The 22,234-nt window shown below is 44.1% G+C and overlaps 1 pseudogene; it reads right to left on the bottom strand.

Annotated features, from left to right (window-relative positions):
- Positions 1–17,622: 17,622 nt before the first annotated feature.
- On the bottom strand, positions 17,623–20,822 carry LOC121132759 (annotated as a pseudogene).
- Positions 20,823–22,234: the final 1,412 nt, after the last annotated feature.

Consider the following 22,234-nt stretch of genomic DNA (forward strand, 5'->3'; position numbering starts at 1 on the left):
GTCTCTGTGAGTTCATACGAGCTTTGCCCATGTTTATTTAGATGACCTTGCTTTCTTGGTGTTCTCCATCCCCTCTGGCTATTATCCTCTTTCCACCTCCTCTTCCACAGGGCTTCCTGGGGTCTTCAGGAAGGGATTTGATGGAGACATCCCTTTTACCATCTGTATATAGTAGGGATACTGATTTTCTTGAGTTGATCTTGTATCCTGCCACTTTGCTGAAAGTATTTATCAGCTATAGGAGTTCCCTGGTAGAATTTTTTGGTCACTTATGTAAATTATCATATCATCTGCAAATAGGGAAAGTTTGACCTCTTCCTTTCCAGTTTGTATCCCCTTGATGTCCTTTTGTTGTCGTATTGCTCTAGCTAGAACTTCAAGTACCATATTGAAGAGGTATGGAGAGAGTGGACAGCCTGTCTTGCTCCTGATTTTAGAGGAACTGCATTGAGTTTCTGTCCGTTTAGTTTGATGTTGGTTGTTGGTTTGCTGTATATAGCTTTTATTATGTTTAAGTATGTTCCTGTTATCCCGGATCTCTCCAAGTCCTTTATCATGAAGGGGTGTTGGATTTTGTCTAAGGTTTCTTCAGCATTTAGTGAGATGATCACGTGATTTTTGTTTCTCAGCTTTTTTATATGGTGGATTACACTGATGGATTTTCATATGTTGAACCATCCCTGCATGCCTGGGATGAACCTACTTGATCATGGTGGATGATTGTTTTGATGTGTTCTTGGAACCGATTAGCCAGTGTTTTATTGAGTAGTTTTGTATCAATGTTCATGAGGGATATTGGTCTGAAGTTCTCTTTCTTAGTTGTGCCTTTATGTGGCTTGGGTATCAAGGTTATTGAAGCCTCATAAAAAGAATTTGGCAAAGACCCTTCTGCTTCTATTGTGTGGAACACTTTGAGAAGAATTGGTATAAGCTGTTCTTTGAATTTCTGGTAGAATTCTGCACTGAGGCCATCTGGACATGGATTTTTTGTTGGGAGACTTTTGATGACTGCTTCCATTTCCATTAGGGGTTATAGGTCTATTTAAATTGCTTATCTGTTCTTGATTTAATTTTGGCAAATTATAGTTATCCAGGAAGTCATCCATTTCCTTTAAATTTTCGAATTTTGTGGAGTACAACTTTTCAAAGTATGACCTGATGATTCTCTGAATTTCCTCAGAGTCCGTTGTTATGTCCCCCTTTTCATTTCTGATTTTGTCAATTTGCATGTTCACACTCTGCCATTTGATAAGTTTGGATAAAGGTTTGTCTATCTTGTTGATTTTCTCAAAGAGCCAACTCTTCATTACATTGATTCTTTGTATTGTTTTCCTAGTTTCTACTTTATTGATTTCAGCCCTCAATTTGGTTATTTCTTGGCATCTACTTCTCCTGGGTGAGTTTGCTTCTTTGTGTCCTAGAGCTTTCAGTTGTGCTGTTAATTCTCTAATGTAACTATTCTCCAGTTTCTTCACGTGGGTACTTAGTGCTATGAACTTCCCTCTTAGCACTGCTTTCAAAGTGTCCCATAAGTTTGGGTATGTTGTCTCTTAATTCTCGTTGAATTCTAGGAAGTCTTTAATTTCTTGTTTTATTTCTTCTTTGACCCAGGAATTGTGTAATTGCACATTATTCAATTTCCATGAGTTTGTAGGGTTTCTGCAATTTGTGTTGTTGTTGAATTCTAATTTTAACGCATGGTGATCTGATAAGATGCATGTAGTTATTCCAATTTTTTTGTACCTGTTGAGGTTTGCTATGTTGCCAAGTATGTGGTCGATTTTTGAGAAGGGTCTATGTGGTGGTGAGAAGAAGGTATATTCTTTTTTATTTGGATGGAATGTTCTATAGATGTCTGTTAATTCCAATTGGGTCATAGCGTCTATTAGTTCCTTTGCTTCTTTGTTAAGTTTCTGTCTGGTATTCCTGTCTGAGAGTGGGTGTTGAAGTCTCCCACTATAAGTGTGTGGGGCTTTATATGTGATTTGAGTTTTAGTAATGTTTCTTGTACGAACATGGATGCCTTTGTATTTGGGGCATACAGATGTTCATAATTGAAACTTCTTGGTGGATTTCTCCTGTGATGAGTATGAAATGACATCCTTCATCTCTTCTGATTGATTTCAGTTTAAAGTCTAATTTATTAGATATTAGGATCGCTATCCCCTCTTGTTTCTTGGGTTCATTTGATTGGAAAATCTTTTCCCAACCCTTAACTCTGAGGTAATGTCTGTTTTTGAGGCTGAGGTGTGTTTCTTGTATGCAGCAGAAGAATGGGTTCTGTCTTCAAATCCATTCTGTCAGCCTGTGTCTTTTTATGGGCAAGTTAAGACTATTAATATTGAGGGATATTAATGACCATTGATTGTTCATTCTTGTTTTTTTTTATTTTGATTGGTTGTTGGTGGTGGAATATGTGGATTTCCATCCCTTTTTTATTTTGCCTGTTGGTAAGGTGGGATTATCTATGGCCTGTGTTTTTCTGGTTGTAGTTAACTTCCTTGGACTGGAGTTTTCCTTCAAGGACTTTCTGTAGGCCTGGGTTGGTGGATATGTATTCCTTGAATCTGGTTTTGTCATGGAATATCTTGTTTTCTCCATCTATAGTGATTGAAAGCTTTGCTGGGTATAGTAGTCTGGGCTGGCATCTGTGGTCTCTTAGTGTTCATAGAATATCTATCCAGGACCTTCTGGCTTTCAGAGTTTCCATGGAGGAGTCATGTGTAATTCTTATAGGTTTGCCTTTATATGTTATTTGACCTTTTTCCTTAGCTGCTCTAAGTATTCTTTCTTTATTTTGTATGCGTGGGGTATTGATTATTATGGGGCCTAGGGATTTTTTTGTGATCCACTCTATTTGGTGTTCTGTAAGCTTTCTGTACCTTCATTGGCATGTCTTTCTTTAGGTTGGGAAAGTTGTCTTCTATGATTTTGTTCAATATATTTTCTGCCCCTTTGAGGTGATTTTCTTCACCTTCTATACCTATTATTCTTTTTTGGTTTTATGAGACAGGGTTTCTCTGTTTTGTTTTGGAGGCTGTCGGTCCAGCCCGGCCTCAAACTCACAGAGATCCGCCTGCCTCTGCCTCCCGAGTGCTGGGATTAAAGGCGTGTGCCACCACCACCCAGCTTATACCTATTATTCTTACATTTGGTCTTTTCATGATGTCCCATATTTCCTGGATATATTGTGTTAGGGATTTGCTGGACTTAAGATTTTCTTTGGTCGATGAATCTGATTCTCCTAGTGTATCTTCAACCCCTGAGATTCTCTCTTACATCTCTTGTATTCTGTTGGTTATGCTTGCATCTGTAGTACCTGACTGTTTGCTGAGCTTTTCTATTTCCAGCATTCCTTCAGACTGTGTTTTTTTTTATTGTCTCTATTTCAGTTTTCAATCCTTGCACTGTTTGAATTGTTTCTTGTAATTTTTGCTTTGTCTTTTCCTCCATTTGTTGCATTTTTTTTGGATTTTTTAATTTGTTTTTTCTTCCATTTCTTGCATTTTTTGGTTTGTTTTTCTTCCATTCCTTTAAGGGATTTTCCCATATCCTCTTTGAGGACCTCTATCATCTTAATGAAGTTGTTTTTAAGGTCATTCTTTTCTGCTTCATTTGCATTGGAATGTTCGAGTCTTACTGGTGAAGAGTCTCTAGAATCTGGCGGTGTCATATTTGTTTTTCTGTTGCTGAGTGTGTTTTTGTATTGTTTCCTTCTCATCCCTTCTTCTAGTGGATACAGAAAGAGACTCTTCCTGGCCTGGTGGTTAGGGGACCAGAGTTCCCTCTCGGTGGGTGCAAGCAAGTCCAATACTCTGGTAGTTCTCCTCTTCCTGGTCCTAGTCCTGGTCTTGTGGGTGGAGAAGGAGACCAGGAATCTGGGTGCGTAGACTCCTTCCAGGAGGAGAAGCTCAGTGGCAGTCTCCAGGCAGTCCCCAGGCACTGGAAGCAGGCCTGGATACGGCCCCCAGTTTAGTGTTAACTCTTTTTTGAAAGTCTGGTAGACTTCTGTGATAAATTGGCTCTTAGCTTTCTTCTTTTCCTCTTCCTCCTCTTCCTCTTTTTCTGTCTTCTTCTTCTCCTTCTCCTTCTCCTTCTCCTTCTCCTTCTCCTCCTCCTCCTCCTCCTTCTCCTTCTCCTTCTCCTCCTTCTCCTTCTCCTTCTCCTCCTCCTCCTCCTCCTTCTTCTACTTTGGTTAGGAGACTTTTAATGACTGTTTCTATATTTCACTGGGGGTTATAGGTCTGTTTAAATTATTTATCTGATCTTGATTTAACTTTGGTAAGTCATTTGTATTAAGACAATTATCCATTTCTTTAAGATTCTCCAATTTGGTGGAGTAGAGGTTTTCAAAGTATGTCTTTATGATTCTCTGGATTTCCTCAGTGTTGGCTGTTATATCCCCTTTCTTTTTCTTTTTTTCTTCTGAGACAGGGTTTCTCTATGTAGCTTTGGAGGCTGTCCTGGAACTCGCTCTGTAGACCAGGCTGGCCTCGAACTCACAGAGAGCTGCCTGCCTCTGCCTCCCAAGTGCTGGGATTAAAGGCGTGCACCACCACTGCCCAGCATCCCCTTTTATTTTTAATTTTGTTAATTTGTGTCTTTTCACTCTTTTGGTTAATTTAATAGGGGTTTGTTGAGTTTCCATGAGTTTGTAAGCTTTCTGTTGTTTCTGTTGTTGATATCTAGCCTTAATCCACGGTGGTAAGAAAGGATGCAGGGTGTTATTTTGATTCTCTTGTATCTGTTGAGATTTGCTTTGTATCTCAGTATGTGGTCACTTTTGAAGAAAATTTCACGACCTTTTGAGAAGGAGATACATTCTTTTGTAACTTGGATGAAACTTTAGTTAGCTCCAGCATTTCTCTATTTAGTTTTTGTCTGAATGAAATGACCCATCTATTGGAAAAGAGTGGGGTATTGAAGTCTCCCACTCTCAGTGTGTGAGGTTCAATATATGATTTAAACTGTAGAAGTATTTCTCTAATAAAAATTGAATGCCCTTGTGTTTGGAGCATAGATAATAAAAATTGCAATGCCCTTTTTTCCTTTGATGAGTGTGTTGTAACCTTCCTGTGCTCTTATGATTAGTTTTGTTTTGAAATCTATTTTGTTAGTTATTAAAATCGCTACACCAACTTCTTTCTTAGGTTTATTTTCTTGGAATATCTTTTTCAACCCCTTTGCCCTTAGGTTATATCTATTCTTGATACTAAAGTGTGTGTCTTGGATGCAGCAGAAGGGTGATTTCTTGTTTCACATTCATTATGTTATGCTATGTCTCTTTATTGGGGAATGAGACAACTAATGTTAAGAGGGATCAATAACCAATGATTGTTGATTCCTGTTGTTTTACTGTTGTTGTGTATGCACATACAAATTTGTGTACATGGGTGCTTCCCTTCTTTGACCTTGCTAGTCTGAAATTATCATTATCATCATCGTCATCATCATCACTGTTTTTTGAGACAGGGTTTCTCTGTGTAGCTTTGTAGACCAGGCTGGCCTAGAACTCAGAGATCCATCCCCCTCTACCTCCCAAGTGCTGGGATTAAAGGTGTGTGCCCCCACCACCTGGCATCTGAAATTATTTATTTCCTGTGTTTTCTTGCATGTAGTTAACTTCTTTAGGTTGGAGCTTCCCTTCTAGCATCATCTGTAGGACTGGATTGTAAGTAGATAGTGCTTAAACTTGTTTCTTTTTTTTTCGTGGAATGTCTTATTTTCTCTACCTGTGGTGATTGAAAGTTTTGCTGGGTATAGTAGGCTGTGCTGGCATCTGTGGACTCTTAGAGTCTCCAACACATCTGTCTAGGCCCTTCTGGCTTTAAGAGTCTCCACTGAAAAGTCAGGCATAATTCTAATAGGCCTATATTTATATGTTACTTGTTTTTCCCCTTGCAGGTTTTAATATTCTTTTGTTTTTGTTGTGCATGTTTAGTGTTTCAATTATTATGTGCCAAAGAGACTTTTTCTGGACCAATCTATTTGGTGTTCTACATGCTTCTTGTACTTTGATGGTGTTGAGAGGCCCTTCTGGTCAGAGGTTGCAGTCTACCATAGTCCGGCAGCTTTCTTTAAGCTCAGTAGCATAGAGGACTCCCTCCACCCCCAGCAAGACTTCCTGCTCTCTACCTGTCCTTATGTAGATAATGTCTTTAAGCCCAAAGGACCTACCTTGTCTTAAAGCTGTATCTAAGCCTGGATGTGTGATTTATTTCTAGGGTGACCCTTGGCATAGTTTCCTGCCTTTCCCCTGCTGCACATATGGTAACTAAGACTTGTACCAGGAGCTTTGCTACAGGATGGTCAGATATGCTGCTACATATGAAGCCTTATGAGAGGAGTGTGACACTTAATGCAAATTAGGGCATTTTCCCAGGCACCCCAATCCTGTATTTCCCTATGCTCTGGAATAAAATTGAGCTGATTCTCCAAAGCTATCTCTGGGAGGGCTGTATCTGTCATATCCACAGCTGCCTGGATCCTGTTCCCTGCTTCTGCTTCCTCCTCCCTCATGGACCAATTCATCAGTGACCCTGAGGAAGAAGCAGAACCACAGATAGCATCTCAGTTAGAAAAATTTTCTTCTATGGTTTTGTTGAAAACATTTTCTGTACCTTTTTTTTCCAAGACAGGGTTTCTCTGTATTGTCTAGGAGGCTGTCTGGAACTCGCTTTGTAGACCAGGCTGGCCTCGAACTCACAGACATCCACCTGCCTCTGCCTCCCGAGTGCTGGGATTAAAGGCATGCGCCACCAACGCCTGGCTCATTTTCTGTACCTTTTATATGTGTTTCTTCTCCTTCCCCCATTCCTGTTATTCTTAGACTTAGTCTTTTTAGTGTCCCAGATTCCCTGTATGTTTTGTGCTCAGAACTTTTTGAATATAACGTTTTCATTGACTACTGTATTTTCTGTCATGTCTTTAATACCTGAAAGTGTCTCTTCCATCTCTTGTATTCTGTTGCTGAGGCTAGCCTCTGTGGTACTTGTTTGAGTTCCTAAAATTTTCATTTCCAGGTTTTCCTCGGTTTTTATTTTCTTTATTGATTCTATTTCCATACTCAGGTCTAAAATGGTTTTATTCATTTCCTTCCATGACTTTTTTGCGTTTTCATAGATTTCTTTAAGGGGTTTATTAATTTCTTCTTTAAGGACCTTTATCACAAGGGGTGTTTTAAGGTGTATTAGTCATCCTTCAACTATACTGGAATAGTCAGGGCTGCTGTGGTAGGGATATTGGACCCTAGTTGAGACATATTATTCTGACTGTTATTCATTGTGGTCCCCCCCCCCCCTCCGAGATAGGGTTTCTCTGTGTAACAGCTCTGGCTGTCCTGGAACTCACTTTGTAGACCAGACTGATCTTGAACTCAGAGAGTTGCCTGCCTCTGCCTCCCCCCCCCCCATCCTGCCTGTCGAGTGCTGGGATTAAAAGTGTGTGCTACCAATGCTTGGCTTGGTTGTGTTTTTTGCTGCGTTCTAGGCTTATGGAGTTGGGAAAATTGTAATTCTAGGTGCTGATATATAGTCTTGTCTTTGCTGAATGGGTGTTTTGTTCCTTGGTTTCTTCTGTTTCCTCTCAGGTTCTTAGGAGGGTGTGGTGACTGTGTGTCGCCTGTAGGAAAATCTTGGAGTCCTGATAGGTGTGGGCACAGGAGTAAATGTGTTTCTGGGTTTAGAGACCAGAGACTTAGAAATGAAGAAGGACTGAGGGCAGTGTAGAGGATTCACAAGAGGGAGGAGAACAGGGTGTATTCTACCAGGATTTGCTTAGTGAGTGCAGAGAGTGAGGAGAGGCCACAGCAGAAGGTGTGCTATAGAGCTGGGGATGAGACTGGGGATTGGACTTGAATGAATGAATGGAGAGATGAAGATCTGTAGTTAGCCTACCTGCTTCCCTGGTCAGAGGGGCCTGTGTGCTCCCAGGGAGTGCCTGCTGGAGCTGGGGGCTGGGCCACAGAACTTTAAAAAAAAGAATCACCTTTAATCTCTGTACTCAGGAGGCAGAGTCAAGCAGATATCTTAAGATTGAGGCTAGCCTGGTCTACAGAGTCAGTTCCAGGACAGCCAGGGCTACACAGAGAGACCCTCTTTAAAAAAAAAAAACAAGCAAAACCAGAATCACATCTGGATATGCTGGCACTTTCCTGCAGTCCCAGCATTTGGGAGGTAGAAGTAGGAGGAACATTCTGCAGCCAGCCTTGGTTACATAGCTAGTTTGAGGTCAGCCTAGGCTACCTGAAGGTCTGTTTCAAAACAAACCCTTGAATTTTTAACCAATGCCCAAAGTAACAATGATACATAGAAAGTATGAAAACATCTGGGACACTAGTAACTTGAGAAATCAATTCTAGGTTAGCCCAAACTGTGGCCTTCCCATGCTTATAGTCCCTGGGATATACTGTAAGTATATGGCATTAGAAGGATTCCTTCATGGTCTGGGCATTTTCATTTGGGTTTTGATTTCCTCCTTTCTATTTGGGCTATTTGTGTTTTATCTGAGAGGGAAGGTAATTGAGGCTATAGGAAAGTAAATGAAGATGCGATCCATTGCCAGCTAATCCACCCTTTATTTCCTGATTCAGAACGCCAGGGCATTTCCCTGTTGCCATCTTGTCCAATGGGCAGAATGCTGCAGGAACCTTAAAGGAGGATGGGCCCAGGCCCTTATTCTTTGTTCCAATGTGAACTCAGCGAGTCACTTCCATGCACAGTAGCCAGCAGTGTTTGACCAATTATGATGTTAGTTGAAACAAACAACTTCTAGGACTAGCAGCCGTCAGTTTCTAGACTTGTTGTGATCGATCGAGGAGGCTGGATCTGCCCAAGGAAGAACCTGCATTGTTGACACACATACATACATATTGTAAGTTGATCTAAGTAACTATATCCAGTTAGTAGAATGATTGAAGTTTTGAAAAAGTAAATTCTCATACATTTTAGGAATTACCAGGCATGGGCTCAGAACTGAAGCTAAGGCCATCGAGAGGGCTCAGTGTGTAAAGTGCTCGCCGTGCAAGATTGAAGACTTGAGTTCAACCCCCAGAACCAACATAAAGGTGGAAGACATAACAATTCCCACAAAATTGTCTTCTGATTTCCATGTACACCTCCACACTCACTCACATCACATCACACACACACACACACACACACTCAAAGAACTAAAGCTATTTCCTCAGAACCTAAAATGCCACTGTGGTCCATTAAGAAAAGTTAGTAAAAGCGAGGGGTTGTGGTGCTCATGTGAGAACTGGGATTGTAGCTCAAGATTGACTCACAATAGGCTCAAGTGATTCTTAATCTGCTTCAGACACCATCAAAAGACGTGGAAGAATTGTATGATGATGCCTATCTCATTCCCACTTAAACCATATTGACTGCCCACTCTGCAGTGAGAGATTGCTATACTGAGTCATGAGCATTGGGTTCCCTGGCTAGACAGACACTTGATCAGGAATGGGAAGGCTTGTGACAAGGAAGTCTGGGGGAAAGTGAAGTGGACAGGCAAATACTGAAGATGTTTGTGTACAATATGAAGGTCCAACAAAGGCATTCCCACCCCCTATAGGGGAGGTTTTATAATCACTCAATACAGTGACATGCTCTATCAGTGGCAGCCTCTTCTCAGTGACTGTCCAGTTAATCGTTAAAATGTAGCCACTATGAAAAGGATGGAGGATAAGTATGGACTCAATGACATGAATGCCCCATGCCAAAGCTGAACTGGCTACTGCTACTACTTCAAACCTAATCTACAAATGTTGTGACCCATTACAAAGTCCTCCATATGTCACCATGCCTCAGGCAGCCACGGAGTCACTAGGTGATGAATGACTACATGGCCCCTTTCTATCCTGGCAAGGATTGAGATTCATTCTCACTGCAGTGTAAACACACTCTGGATACCTTCCTGGCCTATACTGCTTTGGCCAATGAGACCATCTGTGAACTCCCAAATGTCTTTCTCACCAATGTCATTCCCAAGGGTAGTACAACTCCTGATCAAGGAAATCGCTTCACAGCAAAGGAAACACATTAGTGGGATAAAGCTCATGGAATTAAACCCCCACCACTGGAAACAGTTGGGCTATCTGTAAGAAGTTGTTGTGGGGAAGTGAAACAATATTCCCACTGAGTTGAGATATAGGATGGCCACCTGGCCATCTTGGGTTCTTTATGTCACTGAACCAAAATGCAAGAAAAAGCTGTTTGTTCATTTGCGGTGATTGATCCCAATTGCAGAGGAATGTTTGAGTAGCTGCTATGTAATGGAGGCAATAACTGTGTCCACAGCCAAGGGCATTGCCTTGGGTGTCCCCAACAGCACCAGTAATAGTGACAACACAGAGTAATTAATAACTTGCATCTTTAGGAATGAGGATCTGGGTCACTCTGCTAATAAAAGAAACCAGGCCACCAAGGTTCTTGGCTAAAGGCAAGGGAAACGTGGGAGGGACAGCAGAATAAGCAGCCATAAATGTAGATGCTGGTGTCACAGCCAATGTCAGGAATGAATGTTGCAACCTAACCTCTGCTCTCTTTGCTTATTATATGTGCCTATCTGTGTATGATTGTATGTGTGTGTGTGTGTGTGTGTGTGTGTGTGTGTGTGTGTGTGTGTGTGTGTGCAGTATGTGTTCTGGGGGTTACTTCTGCAACTTAGGTTTTAGTTAACAGATTACCCAGTAGGATTATGATTACACTGGGAAGTCATTACAATAGACCATGTTTTGGAATTTCATTTCATTCATGGAGAAATGATGAGAACTCCACCAGTTACATGCAAGATACCTACGTCTCCTAGGTGGAAGCGGAGATGCACTGTTCTACATAAATATGAATGTGAGTAGAGGGTGCAGGTGTCAAGTGACCAAAGGGCCGGGCCAGGCTGGTTCTCAACCCTTTCCCTCTCAGTTCCAAAGCCACCATTCACTGTCCTGTTTGCACACTTCAGCAGGTCTCCTTGCTGCCTGGCCCCGGGCTGAGCTTCAGTAGTAGAGGGGCCTGCTTGTTACGGTTCGAATGTGAAATGTTCCGACCTGTGTGTGAAAACACGGTCCCCAGTTGGGTCCAACTGTTTGGGAAGTTGTGAATCATCTGGGAAGCGATGCCTAGCTGGGAGACATAGGCCATGAGGGGAGGGCCTTTGAAGGTTATTCTCACCTTCGAGTCTGGTCTAGCTCTCTACTCTTGGCTTTCTTTGGAGGTGTGATCAAGCCTCCATACATGCCCCCGCTACTGTGGAAGGAGTGCTTCAGTGGTCACACTTTACCTGCAGTGCTGGACTGAAACCCTGGGAACCAGAGAACAGTGAGCCAGAATAAACACCTCTCCCCGCTCAAGTCATTTCTCTGGGAAGTGTCCGGTCTCAGAGCGAGAAAACTAGCTAATATAGGTCTCTCCTCCCTGGTTCCTGGGTGCACCTCTGTCCTTGGTTGAATAGTGTGTCCTTCAAATTCACATTCACTCCAAGTGTGAATGGGACCTTATCTTGCAGAAGTGAGGGGTTTAAGACGCAGGCCTATGTGATCAGGGTGGCTCCTACCCCACCGACTGATGTTCTTTTAAGAGGAGACAGAAGAGCAGAGACACAAGAGAGACAGCCACATGTCTCAGGGTTACCATTGCTGCGATAAAACACGATGACCAAAAACGTCTTGAAGAAAGTGTTTATTTTGATTACACTTCCACATCACAGGAAGTTAGGGCAGGAACTGAGGCAGGAACCTGGTGGCAGGCGCTGATGCAGAGGCTGTGGTAGAATGCTGTTTACTGGCGTGTTCTTCATGGCTTGCTAAGCCTGCCTCCTTGTATACCCAGGACCACCTGCCCAGGTATGGTACCACCCACACTGGGCGGGGCCATCCTACATCAATCACTAATTAGGACAACATTCCCAATCTTTTTTTTTTTTTAAATTTTAGAAGCACTCTTATTTACATATCCATCCCCCCATTCCCTCACCCTCCTGTCCTCCCATGCCCCCCACCAACCCCCAAACTCACCCCCCACTCACTCTCCAGGGATAGTGAGGCCCTCCACGGGGGGATCATCAAAGTTCATCACATCATTTGGGGGAGGGCCCAGGCTCTCCTTCCCGTATCTGGGCTGCAATAGTATCCCTCCATAGGGAATAGGCTCCCGAAGTCCATTTGTGATCTAGGGATAAACACTGGCTCCACTGTTAGAGGTCCCACAGACAGCCTTGACCTCCTAGCTGGCATCTACATTCAGAGGACTTGGTTTGGTCCAATGCTGGTTCCCCAGCTTTATGACTAGGGTCTCTGTGCTCTCATTAAGTCATTGTCAATTGTTTCTGCCAGTATCTCCAGCACCGTCTTGGCTCCTTTGCTCATCCCTCCTCCCTTTCCTCAACTGGGTCCCGGGAGTATGGCTCAGTGTTTAGTTGTGGGTACCTGTTTCTGCTTCGATCAGCTACTGGGTGAAGGCTCTAGTAATGGTAACTGAGTTAGTCATCAATCTCATTATAGGGGAAGGGCATTAAAGGCAGCCTCTCCACCACTGCCTAGATTCTTAGTTGGGGTCATCCCTGTGGATCCCCTAACATTTCCCCTGTGTCAGACCTCTCTCCAAACCTGTACTGGCTCCCTCTATCAAGGCATCTCCTTTCTTGCCCTCCTCGATTCCTCCCCTGTCTCAGTCCTCCTGTTCTCCCCCCCTTTTTTTATCCCCCTCTGCTCTACCCACCTCCCTCCTCCACAACCCCTGTGCTCCAAATTTGCTCAGGAGTTCTTGTTCCCCTCCCCTTCTTCGGGGGGCCACGTGCTCTTCTCTTGGGGGTCCTCCTAGTTTCCTAGCTCCTCTGGTGGTGTGGACTGTAGGCTGGTAATCCTTTGCTCTATGTCTAAAATCCATATGTGAGTGAGTACATGCCATGTTTGTCTTTTTGTGACTGGGTTACCTCACTCAGGATGGTTTCTTCTAGTTCCATTCATTTGCCTGCGAATTTCAAGATTCCATTGTTTTCTCCCCTACTGAGTAGTACTCCATTGTGTAAATGCACCACATTTTCTCTATCCATTCTTCAGTTGAGGGGCATCTAGGTTGCTTCCAGGTTCTGGCTATTACAAACAAAGCTGCTGTGAACATAGTTGAACATATGTCCTTGTTGTATGAATGCACATTCTTTGGGTATATTCCCAGGAGAGGAATTGCTAAATCTTGAGGTAGACTGATTCCCATTTTCCTGAGAAACTGCCATACTGATTTCCAAAGTGGTCATACAAGTTTGCACTCCCACCAGCAATGGAGGAGTGTTCCTCTTTCTCCACATCCTCTCCAGCATAGACTGTCATTGCTGTTTTTGATTTTGGCCATTCTGGCCAGTGTAAGACAGTATCTCAGAGTTGTTTTGCGTTGCATTTCCCTGATGGCTAAGGATGTTGAACACTTTCTTAAGTGTGTTTCAGCCATTTTATATCCCTCTGTTGAGAATTCTCTATTTAGTTCTGCACCCCACTTTTTAATTGGATTGTTTGGTGTTTTGGTGGCTAGCTTCTTGAGTTCATTGTATATTTTGGAAATCAGCCCTCTGTCAAATGTGGGATTGGTGACGATCTTTTCCCATTCTGTGGGCTGCCTTTTTGTCTTGCTGAATGTGTCCTTTGCCTTATAGAAGCTTCTCAGTTTCAGGAATCCCATTTATTAATCGTCGATCTCAATGTCTGTGCTACTGGTGTTATGTTCAGGAAGCGTTTCTTAGAGGTTCAGTGTAGCTGGATTTATGTCTTTGATCCATTTGGATTTAAGTTTTGTGCATGGTGGTAGATGTGGATCTATCTGCAGTCTTCTACATGTCCACATCCAGTTATGGCAACACCTTTTGTTGAATATACTTTCTTTTTTCCATTCCTACAGGCCAATCTTATGGAACCATTTCTCTCAACTTAATTTCCATGTTGCAATCCAGCCAGACCTGACCCCGCTTCTCTCCCACCTGCAAGTGGTTCTTTAAAGAAAGACCCCCCACCCACTTCACTCTTTCCTGCTGTTCTCCTGGGGCAGACAGGACTTTTCCTATCTCCCTCTTCTCTTCTGTCCTCTCTCTATCTCTGTGTCTCTTTACCTCTTTCCTTCCCTCCTTCCCTTCCTAATAAAACTTCTCACTTAAGCTCTGTCTGCTGGGGATGTTTGTCCTCCGCCTTGGTCACCCTCATCTGCCATGGGATCTTCCAAGGTTCCCTACATGCTTTATCCCAATGGCTCAAGCCTGTGTCAAGTTGACATAAAAACTCACCGGCACACCATGAGGAGACGGAGGCAGAGGCTGTTGTGACACTGCCACAACCTAAAACTGTCAGAGGCTGGGAAGGGCAAGGAAGGACGGTTCTTTTGAGGAGAAGCATGCCCCTGTTCTGGTTGCTGAAAAATGAACTTTTCTTTCAACTACCCCTCCTACAGTAATTTGTTTTGGCAACTCTGGCACACTAATACCTTCCCTGTACTGATGCTGTGGGGATCAGTGGCCCATGGACAACATCCAAGTACCACCATGAATTTCCAAGGCTCAACCTCAGCAAACTTCTCTACCATCCAGCAAAGCCTGGCGACCTTATTCCCAGACTTAGACCTTCATCCCAAAAACTGGAGCCAAGTCTGGTCTGTTCCCTGCTGTTAGGCAGCTTTGGCCCTGTGTTCCTGAGTCATCAGAGTTCTTCTTTCACCCTGGCTGTTAATTCCTATGATGGTTAATGATTCTGATGTTTGAGACAGGTTCATAACCATGGGTTTGAACTCATGTAGAGCAGACTGACCTTGAACTTCTGTTCCTTCTGCTTCTACCTTCCTTTGAAGTCAGAGTTTTTCCATATGTGGCTGAAAAACCATCTACATCAGAGCCACCAAGGGATGTGGTAAAAACGCATATTACAGGGGGCTGGAGAGATGATTCAGAGGTTAAGAGCACTGTCTGTTCCTCCAGAGGTTGTGAGTTCAATTCTCAACTACCACATGGTGGCTCACAAACATCTATAACGAGATCTGGTGCCCTCTTCTGGCCTGCAGGCATACATGCAGGCAGAACTCATTGCATAATAAATCTTTAAAAAATGTGTATTACAGGCTGGGGAGATAGATGCTCTTCTGAAAGACCAGAGTTTAACTCAAGCACCCATGTCAGACAGCTTACAGTCCCTTGTAACTCCAGCTACAGAGGCACCCAGAACCTCTGGCTTCTGTGGACATACATGCACATACTCATGAAGAGACACACACATATAATTTAAAATAATAAAAACATTTTAAAAATCCATATTACTCCTATTCCTGCCTCCTAAATGAGGTGCTATTGGCAGATAGTGACTGTTGGGGAGGGAAAATCATTTTCCTTTGAAGTGTGGCTACCAGTAGATCCCTCAGATCTCGGTGCACGTGCATATGGGCTTCACTAATTGAGCTATTCAGTAGGTCTAATCAATTAGCTTATTTTTAATTAATTAATGAAAGAAAATGGGGTTGGAGAGAGAGGTCAGCTGGTAAGAACTCTTGCAAAGGCCCTGGGTGTGGTTCCTAGCACCCACATCAGACTGCTCGAAACAGCCTGCAACTCGAGTCCCAGAGGATACAGCACCTCTGCAGATCCCGGCACACATGTGCACATGAAGGCATGTACAGATACATATAAATAAAGACAATAAATACCTTTAAAAGAGGAGAGGCAGGTGGGTCTCTATAAGTTCAAAGCCAACCAGGTCTACCTAACAAATTCCAGTCAGGGTAAATTGAGAGTGTGGGAGGAGGGGAGAGTGGTAGGAGAACATTAGGGATCGAGAAGGTCCAGTTAGGCGAAGGACAGAGAGGAAGAGCAAGAAAAGAGATGTGGGCTTAATGAGAAACCTGGCACCTAGGGAAATTCTCAGGAATCCACAGGATGACCCCAGCTAAGACTCTAATAGTAGAGAGGGTACCTTAATAGCCCTTCCCCTGTAATGAGATTGATGACTACCTTAAATGCCAGCATACAGCCTTCATCCAGTAGATGATGGAAGCAGATGCAGAGATCCACAGCTAAGCACTGAGCCAAACTCCTGGAATCCAGTTGTAGAGAAGGAGAAGCAATAATATGAGCGAAGAGGTCAAGACTATGGTGGGGAAACCCATAGAAACAACTGACCTGAGCAAGTGGGAGCTCACTTACTTCAGACTGACAGCTGGGGAATCAGCATAGGACCAAACCAGGTCCCCTGAATGTGGGTGACAGGGGGCTTGGGCAGTTTACAGGGCTGCTGACAGTGGAACCAGTATTTATCCCTAGTGCATGAACTGACTTTTCGGAGTTCATTCCCTATGAAGGGATATTCTCTCAGCCTAGATACAGCAGGGCAGGGCTTGGTCCTGCCCCAAATGATGTGACAGACTTTGATGATTCTCTATGGGAGGCCTCAGCCTCTATGAGGAGTGGATGGGAGTTGGGGTGGGGAGAAGGGAGAAGGGAGAGGGAAGTGGGGTTGGTATGTAAAATAAGATTGCCTGAGGGAAAAACTTATTTTAAAATGAAGGGAAAAAGGAGGACATGAAGATGGAAAATAGTATGTATATATGATGTCCTGGGTGGAGTGGAGGGGGGAGGGGAATGGATATAAAAGATTTCATTCATGGCATCCTTTTTCAAAGAACACATTTTTAAAACTTCAGAGAAAATTGCATATTCCAGCCCCATCAGCTTTGGTCAGTAATTCTGGGGAGTGCCCAGCAATCTGCATTTATGCCACGTCGTGTCAGGCCACAAGCGCCTGCAGAGTGCTCTGTCCCTTGTGCAGCTGCTTGGTTTCTGCAGGAAACCAGTCTTCACTCAGTCAGTACCCTGGCCCCTGGCTGGAAAACAGATAGATGGTTGAAGGGCTGCTGGCTCTTACATATGGTTCGGAGTGAGCTCCATACGAGCCTATTTTCAGAGGGTGATTTTTCACACCAGAGTCTTGCCAAACCTCCATTTCAATCACATGCAGCATGCAGAGTGCCTGTGCCGTATTCCCGAGGAAGTCCAAACCAAGGAAAACAATGATGTTCATAGCTGCCAAGGAGGTTGTTGCATGGAGAGCCCCAGCTGGGGCCTCGCACCTGAGACTCAGTAGTTCCTAGACTGACGAACTATAAGAAGGGAGCCTGCTGTTCCGGAGGCTTTGAGGCTTTCAAGTTTCCACCAGCTCCAAGCAACCTTGAGGGACTGAGGGTGCTTCCCCAGACTCCAGCAGTGAGGACCTGGCAGTGCTAGCATGACTGTAATGCTTGAGACACAGCCCCAAGCTGCGGGGAGCAGTTAGCAGCCTCATTGGATGTGGGACTGCAGAGAGCAGACAAATCCAGGGAACCGGAGATTCTGAGAGGTTCAAAACGGCTTGGGGGAGATTATATTTATTTATCTATTTTTTTGTGTACACATTGGTTTTATTGTAACAAAGCAACTTGTACACTTCAACATTTAAAAATGAGCATCTTTTTCCTTCCAGTGAAAACAAACAAAAATGTCTGCTAAACATCACAATTAAACATACCAAAGGAGAAGCCATGTTGTCACAATGCCCACTTACCCCCCTAGACACAAGCCCACCCTTGCTGACCTTCTACACCCCCCCTTTTTTCCCAACAGATACACGTTGGTAAATGCTAACTGTCTGTATTCATATAGAGACACAGTGTAATCTCTGAGCCCAATATACAGAGAAAGGAAAAAAAGCTAGAATTCTATGCACTACTACACAGGGGCCTAGCACCCCCCAGCCTCCAGCAGAGCCCAGGGAGCTAGAGGCTTCTCTTTTTTCCCCCACAGAGCACGTGGATGGTGCTGAAACCATAGTCTGAGACAAGGATAAAAATGAATTTAGAACAGAAGAGTGGAGATTCTTGTTTTGTATTTTGCTCAAGGTTATTTCCCCCCAAGTAAGCTGAGAACCATGGTGTTGAGAAGAGACCTCAAAAACAGGGCGACTGAGCATAAGAGGGATTGGGGAAGGGAGGGGAAGGAAACAACTGCAACTTGCTCCCAGGAACTGGAGAAAATTAAAAATAAAAGAAAATAAAACAGAGGGTTGGAATCCATCAGTCTTCTGTGCTAGTCATCCTCGCCTTCATCCTCCTCTCCTTCCTCCCCTTTATCATCTTCATCCCCTTCTTCATTGATATCTTCCAAGCCTTCCTCCTCCTCCTCCTCCTCATTGTCATCATCTTCTGCCTCTCCTTCTTCATCATCCACATCAGGAACCAAATAGTACTGCAAGGGGTTTGGCCAAATATCATCTTTTATGACCTCTCCTAACTCATCTGCACCCGCATCAGAATGGTCAGTAAACCAGTAAACCAGGTAAAGAAGCTCTCTGGCTCTTCGTGCTGCCTCTTCCTGCTGGCCTTACTCTGTGTTTGACTTGAGCGTTTTGTCAAATCCTTTCCAGATTTCCATTGATTTCAGTGGACTTTGATGATGGATCACCACTCTCATTCAGATGAAATTCTTTGGAGAGAACTTTATTTTCAAAGTAAGGATTTTCATCAAAATAAAAATCTATTCTGCAACCTGATTCAATGTCTTCAAATTCTGTCACTTCAGCTCTGGTTAAGTAATGCAGAGCCTCTTCATCTTCCTCCCCAAGCAGTGCAGACACTTGTGGATGGTTGACAAATGTTGTTACCCAATTCTGACTTCTTCTGAAAAAAATGACTGTTGGAGTTTGGTATACTTTCAAAATTTCCTCACTGGCTTGTTCATTAAGTCTGTCTATTTCATCGTACATCGTCTATGTGTTCAATTGCTTCTTGCTAGTCTTTTTCTCTCTTAGGCAGGCCGAGAGAGGCCGACTTGTCCTCCAGCTTCGTGGCAGGAACCGACTTGGATTTCTTGACTGAGGGAGGAGCACAGATTGCCATGCTTGAGGAAAGTGGCAAGTCAGTGGCCTGAGCCTCAGTGCCCAGAGGAGGAAGTCACAGGAATACGGTTGTATTTATTTTTACTCAATTTATTTTGTGTGTGTGCATGCATACGTGCTCATGCACACACATGTGGAAGTCACAGGACAACTTGTGGCAATGAGTTCCCGCCTTTCTCCATGTGGGCCCCTGGGATCATGCCCAGGGCTTGGCAACGAGCACCTTTACCCGCTGAGCCATCTCACCAGTCCCAAGAAGGTTCTAGAACATGTGACTCTAAGGTTTCACAGTGATAACTCAGAAATTATCCCCCAAGACTTCCTGGCCACTGGCCTAACTTCATGTAGGCTTGGGGACTGAACCTGCATTCCCACCACCAGTCCCCTCACTCCAAGCAAACAACTGCAGTAGGAATTCTAATTGAAGGCACATCAAAGTTGGTACTCCTGTGTTTGGATATACTTAATGTGGCCTTAAATAATCTTTATTTGCAAATCGGTCTCTTTCAATGATTCAACTTAAGGTCTTTTGACTGGAGAATGGTGCGAAAGTGGTAAAAAAAGAACAAGTGATACTCTAGATTCTGAGTTTTCATCCTGTTCGGCACTAGTGAATGTGGTATAGGATGCCACGAGGTTGAGCAGGGGCCATGACCCACAGCCACGTGGGTCAGAAGCAATCAAGATGTCCTTCAGCAGGTGAATGACTAATAAATGGTGGGGCATCAGAGAGCGCAACATGATTGTGTGATACAAAGCACGGCCCCGCAAGACATGAAGCCTCAGTGCACGCTGATAAAGTGAAGACAGGTTGAAAGGCTGCACACTGCATGTCCTGCCTACGTAACACCCTAGGAAAGGAAAATTCCAAAGACAGTAAAAGGTCAGAGCCAAAAGGTTGAGGTGGAGGAGGGGACAGATCCTTAGGTGAACCCCAAGAGATGTTCAGGGAATGGAAGCCACTGGGTGTGACATGACAGTGGGAATGTATGCCACATTTAGGTAAAATCCATAGAGAAGGGTGAACCTGATGGTAAAGTCCTTTAGTAACGTAACATTGGCAGCTGTCAGCCACAGTATATCATGCTGAGATGAGATGCTAAGGATGGACCAGCTGGGAGTAAGGGCCTTATGGAAACAGATCTAAGTTATAGCCCAGTCATTTGTGGGAATAGGAACTATCTGCTGTGTGTTGGGTAGGCGTCCCCCAAGAGTCTATACCTTAGAGGCTCTGGCACTCATGAGAGCTGGGGGAGCATCTAGGAGGTAGGCCTGGTTGGAAGTTCAGCTCCATGGGGATGAGCCCTTGGTGTGGGGAAAATGCGGACTGTGGCACCTACTCTCTCTCTTTCTGCTCCCTCACTTCCTGAGGTGAGCCAATTCCTCCCCACAGCCCCCACCATGACAGCTGCCCATCATCACGAAAGCAATGAATCTGGCGTCACAGAGTGACACCTCGAGAGCTGTGAACCAGCGGCTGCAGGGGAGTTCCATTGGCAGAATGCTTGGCTAGCAGGCATGAAGCCCTGGCTTCAGTTTCCAGAACCATCTGAAAGAGGAAATCTGGTATAGTGGTACATATCTGGAATTCTAGCAATGGGAGGCAATGGCAGGAGGATTTTAAGTTTAAAGCTACTCAGAAATTCAAGGTCATCCTCACCTACGCAGCAAGTTCTAGAGAAGCCTGATACCTGCCCTACACACAAAAAAGGAAAAGCAATACATCAATAAATTGTACACTTGGGAACGCAGCTCAGGTGACGGAGCATTTGCCTAGTATGCACCTAAGCCTGGGTTCCATCCCCAGCACCACACAGAGTGTAGCGCTTCATACCTGTAATCCAAGCACTCGGGAGGGAAAGCAAAAGGTCATGGGGCTTCACAGTTAAGAGTGCTTGGCTGCTTATATAGAGGACCCAGGTTCAAAGCCCCATAACTACATGGCTCACAATCATCTGTAAACTCCAGTTCCAGATGACTGGATGCCCTCCTCTGACCTCCTCAGACACTGATGTACAGTTCTACACATAGGCAAAACATACACGTAAAGTAAAAATTAATATCATTAAAAGTTAAAATTGTGGGCTGGGCATTGGAGGCGCATGCCTTTAATCCTAGCACTCAGGAGGCAGAGGCAGGTGGATTTCTGTGAGTTGAGGCCAGCTTGGTCTGCAGTGTAAGTTCCAGGACAGCTAGGACTGTTATACAGAAAAACCCTGTTTCAGAGAAACAAACAACCAAAAAAAAAAAATTAAAATTGTGAATTCAAATAAACTTTTCCTCTTTTTAAGTTCATTGCTTCACCTATTTAAAAATATCTTTACAATAACAGAGCGGCTAGTAAAACATCCAAAGTTCAAGAAAATGGGGAGGGAAAGAGCCAGAAAAAAGAGAGGAGGAGGAAGACTCGGGGGAAGCTTCCAGCAGGAGTGGCAGGACACCTTCACCTTCATAGAGAGTTAGGTGACAAGGACTGACGGGGGGGGGGGGGGGTGGCTCAAGGCCCTGGGAATACCAGCTGGAGGCCGTTTTATTTCCCTGCGGGCCTCTGCAGAAGTCTAGATTCCACAATGCTGTTCTTATTATATCTGATTGCTTGTATCAGACTAAATCCCCACCAATTACAACACAAAACAAATAATTAGTCCAGACCCAAATTCCCGCAGAATGAATTAGTTAACACTCTGAGCATTTTAATGCAGGGCTAGATTCACAAGAAACCAGTCAGATCTCTAAGGGCCAGAAAACTCACTAAACCAAAAGGGGAAAAACATATTAAAAAGCTGAAATCAGTGAGTAGTGCAAACAGGAACCCAGCACTTTTCCTTGGGAATAATGCTGAAACCCAATGTGGGGACAGGAGACTAATTACAGAAATCTCTAGAAAGCACAAGAACTGAGCCGAGACAGATGCCTTACTCAGGGGATGGAGTAGTGCCAGGTTGTCAAGGCCCCAGGCTCAGGAAAGGGGAAGGAAACTTCGCTCTGCAGAGGAACATCCCAGCAGAGCCCCCAGAGTGCTTTCCTAGAACACAGTAAGTCAAACAGGACTGGGGAACAGAAACAGAAAGTGATAGGCCTGGGAAGATTATGGCTTAGCCAGTTAGGGTGTCTGCTGCTCTTGCACAGGACCCAAGTTCTACTCCTACCACTCAGTCAAGGGGCTCACAGTCACACAGAACTCCTCCCCAGGCCCCGAGAGCATCTCCGCACATGTGGTATGTGTACATGTGCATGCATGTGTCCTGTCAGCGCCCCCCACATACCAGAGTCCATTTTGTGAACATTGAATTTTAAAATGCACATTTGGCCTCAGAAGAAAGTAAGCATGGAGGAGACCCAGACAGT

Source organism: Mesocricetus auratus, unplaced genomic scaffold (genome assembly GCF_017639785.1).
Source record: "Mesocricetus auratus isolate SY011 unplaced genomic scaffold, BCM_Maur_2.0 Super-Scaffold_100004, whole genome shotgun sequence".
In the NCBI taxonomy this organism is placed as follows: domain Eukaryota; kingdom Metazoa; phylum Chordata; class Mammalia; order Rodentia; family Cricetidae; genus Mesocricetus; species Mesocricetus auratus.